Raw genomic sequence first — 7,458 nt, 5'->3', positions numbered from 1 at the left:
GAGAAAAGGAAGCTGGCTTGGGGATTTTACTAAGAAGTGAGGAGGAGTAAAGTTTCACCAAAAAAGGGAGCACTCAGATTTTCTTATCAATTTTACTATAGGCAGGCAGAAGAAGAAGGAATCCAAGGGATTAAAAGCTCTCAGCACTGAAACTGTAAACTGTAGAATGAAACTCTTTATTACAATCCACAAATCTAAGAAACTTAAGAAAACCTAAGCAGGATAAGCCCAGAGAAAGCCACGCAGAAGCACATTATAATCATATTTCTACAGAACAATGTGTGAAACAGAACCTTTTTAAAAAGCAAGAGAAGAAGGACACATTATAAACAGAGGGGCAGATATATAAGAATGACTGCAGACTTCTTGTCAGAAGGAATGCAAGATAATACACAACAGACCAAGATCTTTAAAGAACCAAATGAAAGAAAACCTCGCCCCAATCCAATCCAACCAAAACAAAGCTAAAATTCTCCTTTCAGCAAAATACTTCTTTAAAAAATGAGGGCAGAGAAACATCTAGATCTGTTTTTGGTAACAGCCAAGTAGCATCATATGTGACCAACTTTCCTGTAACTGACAAGTATAAACTCTGAACATAACATAAAAGCACAGATACCTGAAGGCATTGGAGAATTCACAGAAGCACTAAGATTAGGAGGGGTAGTGCATAGCCAGTGGAGAGAATTATAACGGAGAGTTGTCATTGTCACAGTTTTTGGCATGGACCATGGGGAAATCAGACACAAATGGAAAATAAGAAGAAGAAAAGGGAAGAGAAAAGAGACAGAAGAAAAGGAGTCAGTTAGAAACTCTCAACATTGTGTCTGCCTACATCTCTGGCTGAAAAACCAAAAGCAGCTCAGCCAAAGAAAAATAGTATCTTAACTGGGATCAGAGCTAAACAAAACTAAACAAAGCAAAACATAATTTTCAACTTGAGTCCAGCTGAGAAAATTTTTTGCTTGAACAAACATGACATATTGAGGGGGAAAAGATAACAGAAATCAGAATTTATAATAGAAAAAATCTCGTTTTTTATTTTTTTATTTTTTGAGACAAAGTCTTGCTCTGTCACCCATGCTGGAGTGCAGTAGCAGGATCTTGGCTCACTGCAACGTCCGCAACCCAAGTTCAAGCGATTCTCCTGCCTCAACCTCTCAAGTAGCTGGCATTATAGGTGGCTGCCACCACACCTGGCTAATTTTTGTATTTTTAGTAGAAACGGGGTTTCACCATGTTGACCAGGCTGGTCTTGAACTTCCAACCTCAGATAATCCACCCACCTAGGCCTCTCAAAGTGCTGGGATTACAGGCATGAGCCACCATACTTGACCAAAAATATTTTACTTTTGATGCCACAAAGTAGATGGCAATGCCTTAAATACATGTATGCGTGGTGTCAGGCTGAGGGCCCCTACCAGGTTGGTCAAAGGGAGTGCTAACCTTCTCTCCTTTCATGTGACACAGAAATCAGAATTTTCACAACTCATTACTCATAATAATACCTAGGATAGCCCCCCAGCTAGACTGATGGGAAAATTAAATATAAGTTGTAAATTTGTAATGTCTGGAATGGAAGAGAGGGCATCATGAAAGATACTACAGAAATTAAAAAGGATAATAGGAAAATATTATGAATAATTCTATTCCAATAAATTTTAAAAATTAGATAAAGTGGAAACATTTCTTGAAGACTAATTTAAAAAACTAACCTAAGCAGAAATAGAAAAAAAATAGACTTCTGTCAATTAAAAAAATCATATTCATAATTAAAAACCTTCTGAAAAAGAAAACTCCTGGCCCAGATGGCATCACTGGTGAATTCTATCCAACATTTAAGAAAGAAATAATTGCTATGCTACAAAAATTATTTCAGAAAATAGAGGAGTAAGAAACACTTCTCAACTAATTTTATGAAGCCGGAATTACCCTCTAGCAAAACTAGACCAAGGCTTTACAAAAACTAAGAAGTGTAGACAAATATGCTTCAAGGACACATACCACATATTACATGCTTTAAAATTTATAAGCGAATTCAGTGTGTGCATGTGTATGTATATATGTAGCTATATAAAATGCCATGTCATGGCTAAGAAAATGCAAAGATTTAGCAAGTAAATGCAAAGTTGGTTTAGCAGTCAAAAATCAATTAGTGCCATTTACTGTGTCAGCAGAGTTAAGAGAAAATGCCTATAGTCATCTCAATAGATGCAAAAAAAGTATTTGACATAATCCAATACCAATCGAGAGCAATAAATGAATCAATGTAAAAATCACCACCTAAGACAGGTACTATAATAATAAAAGAAGATGGAGTGAAAAACAAAAAAGAATAAAAATGTAAGGTGAAACCAGGATAGTGAGAGGGGTAGAGGCTCTGAAAGGGATGTAGAGAAGGTGAGGGAGAACCAGGAGTTGAGCAAGTCGCAAAGACAAAAAAAAGAGAGAGAAAATGTGGGGAGAGGTGTGAGGCAGGGAGCAGGGAGAAAGGTGAAGACTAAGGGAATTAGAGGCATCTAAAGGATTTTGAAGGCTCTGAATATCTAGAGTTTCTGTTTTTATTTCATAGTTTCTAGTGACCACTGCAATGCTTACACTTTCTAATATGCCATTTCCTAGGTGTCACTATCCTGATGAAACCTGTCCCGGAGCAGCGTTTCTCAAAGTATGGTCTTCACACGCTTGCAGCAGAACCACTTTAGCTGTTATTGTTAATGGGTCAGATCCCCTGCTTCCACCCCATCTCTCCTGACTCAGAATCCCTGGGGTGGAATCTGGTAATTTCAATGTTAATGTGCACCCCTTGGGATCCTGATGCACATGAATGCCTAGAAGCAATTTCTTTCCTTTTTAAAAAAAAAAAAAAATATATATATATATCTATATATATTATATTATATATATATATACTTTTAGTTCTAGGGTACGCGTGTAGAATGTGCAGGTTTGTTACATAGGTATACACATCGTGGTGGTTTGCTGTACTCATCAACCTGTCACCTACATTAGATATTTCTCCTAATGCTCTCCCTCTCCTAGCCCCCTAGCCCCTGACAGGCCTCAGTGTGTGATGTTCCCCTCCCTGTGTTCATGTGTTCTCGTTGTTCAACTCCCACTAACGAGTGAGAACATGTGGTGTTTGGTTTTCTGATCTTGTGTTAGTTGGCTGAGAATGACGGTTTCCAGCTTTATCCATGTCCCTGCAAAGGACATGAGCTCATCCTTTTTTATGGCTGTGTAGTATTCCATGGTGTATATGTGCCACATTTTCTTTATCCAGTCTGTTCTTGGTGAGCATTTGGGTTGGTTCTAAGTCTTTGAAGTATCTAGAACTAGAAATACCATTTGACCCAGCAATCCCATTACTGGGTACATACCCAAAGGATTATAAATCATTCTACTATAAAGACACATGTACATGTATGTCTATTGCAGCACTATTCATAATAATAGGGAAGCAATTTAAACACATAAACACATACAGAAAATATACAACAACAAATCACTTAATATGGCCTCTTCAAGGGTTTCTACAAACCAAGTGAAATGTACCATTTAATCTATATGCTGCAGACAATTTCTACAGGGAAGGTGAACTCCAACTTTTAATGCATGAATACCCTGACTGCTTCGGGTGTTCTTCCATCTTCCAAGCTTACGTCCCTTCCATCGCCTCCATAAATCTAGTCCCTGGTGAGCATTTCTCTCCTGATCTCCTGTAGCACTCATTGTCTGTGTTCTCCCTCCAGTTCCCCCATAGAGTATGCCCCGGGTGTTGTTGTAGGGTTGTTTGTGTTGTTTGCTCTCTCTTGACCTCTGTGGAGGCTCCTGTAGCCCTGAGGTTAGCCGTATTGCTCTGCCTATGCTCACCTCCCTTTGTCATATCACCACCCTGGAACAGCTGATTGATGCTCATAGACGGCAGATCATTGGTAGTCATTGTTAGCTGTTCTGTTTACAAAATCTTGGTTATGGGTCATTCAATTCACCAAGACTCCCAACCAAGCAAGATACTGGCATTTCTCTGAGTCCTCTCTCCAATGCCCAAGTCACATAGCTCTTTCACGCTACGTATTTTGCAAATCAGTCCTCTGCACGCCATCTCCACGCAGTTGCCTTCGTTTAGCTCTCATTACTTATCATCAGGATTGAAATTTCCAACTATTCTCCCTGCTTTCCTTCCCTCCGTAGTCTTCCTCACCAATCCTGTCTGCACAATTGCTACAAAAGGAATCTTTTGAAAACATCCCTATGGTATTCTCACTCTCTTCTTCGAAGTGCTGTAAACACTCCACTTATTTGTGTATCGCAGCTGGAGGGTCCCTGCCTAATGTGGAGCTTCTTTTTGTCCTGACTCCACACCTCTGGGTCATGTACCACGTGACAATATAGCATCAGGAGCCCAGTTTCTGGAAAATAAATTAAAAAATAAGACCTGAGTTTGAGTCCCACCTCCATTACTTATTAGCTATTTGACTTGAACACATTATTTAATTCTCAAAGCCTCAATTTATTCTATATTAAGTAGGCATAATAATAGTACATGTGTTGTAAGGGGATTTCAATGAATAATTGAAATAGTGCTTGAAAGTGCTTAACCTAGCCCTGGCATATATGCTGAGTAAATACAAGTTATTATTGTTATCTCATGCTGCTGTGTCTTTTTTTTTTTTTTTTTTTTTTTTTTTTGGGACGGAGTTTCGCTCTTGTTACCCAGGCTGGAGTGCAATGGCGCGATCTCGGCTCACCGCAACCTCCGCCTCCCGGGTTCAGGCAATTCTCCCGCCCCAGCCTCCTGAGTCGCTGGGATTACAGGCACGCACCACCATGCCCAGTTAACTTTTTGTATTTTTAGTAGAGACGGGGTTTCACCATGTTGACCAGGATGGTATTGATCTCTTGGCCTCGTGATCCACCCGCCTCGGCCTCCCACAGTGCTGGGATTACAGGCTTGAGCCACCGCACCCGGCCGCTGCTGTGTCTTTATGTAATTCCTTCTGCTTAGAATGTCCTTCCCATCCTTGCCTATCTAGAACACTCTTACTCTTTTTTACTACTCAACTGCTATCTGTTCAGCTCCTGCCTTCTCTGAGAAGCCTCGAGATTATTCACACTATCAGGCACTTTAAGTTTAGTTTTTTCAACCATCTAACTGTCTCCAGTGTAAGAATGCTAAAATATATGCCCTTCCTGATAAACAACAAGGGAAGGGCCCTCCCCTATATTTATTTCTGTATCTCCAGAAGTTAGGACAGTAATGCTGTGACTTTGTATTTTAGGTCAGTTGATTGAAAGAATGGATGAGTGATTTTTCAGTGTCCTTGTCTGTCTACCAGGGGTCAGTCCCATTTCTAAATATATTTAAAATACCATTAAAACGCACAAGGTATTCAGGGCAGAAGGAAATTAATCATTTCTTTCCTTCAAAATACAGCTTAATTGGAGGATTGGGTAAATAGAGAAATAGTAATCCAAGTGATTGTCGTTGTTCCCTGGGGAATGTTCCTTCATCCATATAAATCCCAGCCATCTCCCCCAGTGTGCCCCACACAGCCGGGCCACACATTCATCTTTATGTTGTGGAAGTGATCCTGCTGCCTGAGGGTACATGTGAAAGTGAGATTCATACTTCAATTCCAGATTGGAGGAAGCTGCTACCCAGCTTGTGAAAGCTCTTCTAAAAGATTCTTCTTTTTAATTGGAGCACAGAAAACTATGCTAAGCTTTTCTTATTGTAGGTTTCCTAGTATGTTGGACCGTGACAATTTTGGGAAATGTGTTTATCACCCAGTTTAGGGCAAAGCATTAGGTTAAAAGACCTATTGTTTGTGACTTGGAAGCATGGATTTCCCAGGCCGCTGCAAGCAGGCAATCCTCTGAAAACAGTTTTTGTCTATTGCCACACTGCAATCACTTGCTTCATTGTTGAAATGCAGTTTGAGAAGAAAAAAAGAAAGAAAGAAAGAAAGAAAGAAAAGAATAGGAATTGTCATCGGCAGCTGCAAACTCCAAAATCTTCTGGGGCTCAAGACACATTAGAATTGCTGAAGCCATTAGAAGAATCTTTTTTCATTGTGATCGGACTTTTTCACCTTCAGTTCACTTCTCAAGTCGGCTCAGATCCATGAGAATCATGCTTTTCGTTATCTAAACCATATCCTAGAATCTATGATTTTTAGCCTGAAGCAGGGTGTTTTCTTTTTTTTTTTTTTTGGATAAATCCAGGACAAGTTTATCACATTACTCTCTTGATCTCTTCTTTATAACTGTTTTTCACTTTTTAGCAAATAACTGGATTTCATATGAATTTTCAAGGCTAATAACTGATAGCAAAATAAGAATTAGATAAAATATTTTAATTGCACACAAGTTCCTTCTCCTCGCTGTCTTGCTAATTGTAGATTCCCTAATTGAGAATCTGTGGGTGGGTATCTGCCCCGGAAGCCTCCTATGTGTCAAGACATCTGGTTCACTAACCATCACGCTGCCTTTCAGTGGCGACCAACTGCAAACAGCACTTCTCCCTGGGACCCACGGCTGAGAGGCAGCCTTGCTTAGATCTGAAGTTGGCTGACTGCGGTATTAGGGAAATGGGCAAAGAAGGGTGCCAGGCTGCTGGCTTTTATGTTTGCAATTGAGTTTGGCTGAGGCAGGGTAGACCTTCTAAGCACACAGCCTGTGAGTTATGTCATCCCATTGCTATCTTTTTGAATAATAATTTTCAAAAAGAAAATGCTTTGTTGCATGGAATATGCCTGTCGAGTTCAAGCAAAACTGTGTTTGAATAAAGGTGTTCAAAGGCAAACAATCAGTCCTCTCCTGTCTTCACCATCGTGCCGAGAGGGTGCCAGGCTGGGTCACACATCACAAAACACACAAGGATGACATTCAGGGTAAAGAAATTCATTGTTATTTAACTAAAATATATTGTCTTGCTTGAGTTAAAAATATTTTAAACTCAGATGAAACTATACTTATTTCACATTGCTCTCTCTGTATGACATTGTATAAATTATTCAATCTCCTTCCCCCTCTCTTCTCTCACATGCAAATGGGAATGACTTAGGCAAGCCATTAGATGGAGAGAGGAGAGAGGGAAAATCTACCTCATGTCTGACATGCAGCAGTTCCCAAAGAATGGAGCTTTCTCCTGCATTTTGCAAAGTTCCACTTCAATGAATAAAGAGATCCCTGTTACTTAAAAGCAATATGAAAAGCGAATAGTTTAGGTTAGATTTCTCTGAAACGGCCTAAAGCACACTGGGGCAGAGATGATAGGAAAGTTGAAAATAATGTATTCAACACAGATATAATCAGTGCTTTCCATCCTCAGTCATCAAATGCAGCAATAAACACTTACCTTTGAAGATAATCCTGAAAATAATTTAGACAGAAATAACAGAGAGGTACTAGGACAGAGCTACAGGAACGTAGTCACAAATACCTAATGAACAG

General features: G+C 39.7%; 1 non-coding gene across 1 annotated transcript; it reads right to left on the bottom strand.

Moving 5' to 3' along the window:
• Positions 1-1,337: 1,337 nt before the first annotated feature.
• On the bottom strand, positions 1,338-1,468 carry LOC119473208. The gene has a single exon (XR_005202411.1). It is a non-coding gene; the product is annotated as a U6atac minor spliceosomal RNA (small nuclear RNA).
• Positions 1,469-7,458: the final 5,990 nt, after the last annotated feature.

The sequence above is a fragment of the Cebus imitator genome, unplaced genomic scaffold (assembly GCF_001604975.1).
Source record: "Cebus imitator isolate Cc_AM_T3 unplaced genomic scaffold, Cebus_imitator-1.0 Scaffold139, whole genome shotgun sequence".
Classification (NCBI taxonomy): Eukaryota; Metazoa; Chordata; class Mammalia; order Primates; family Cebidae; genus Cebus; species Cebus imitator.
The sequence above is the reverse complement of the archived record's forward strand: the minus strand, read 5'-3'. Positions and strand labels throughout refer to the sequence as shown.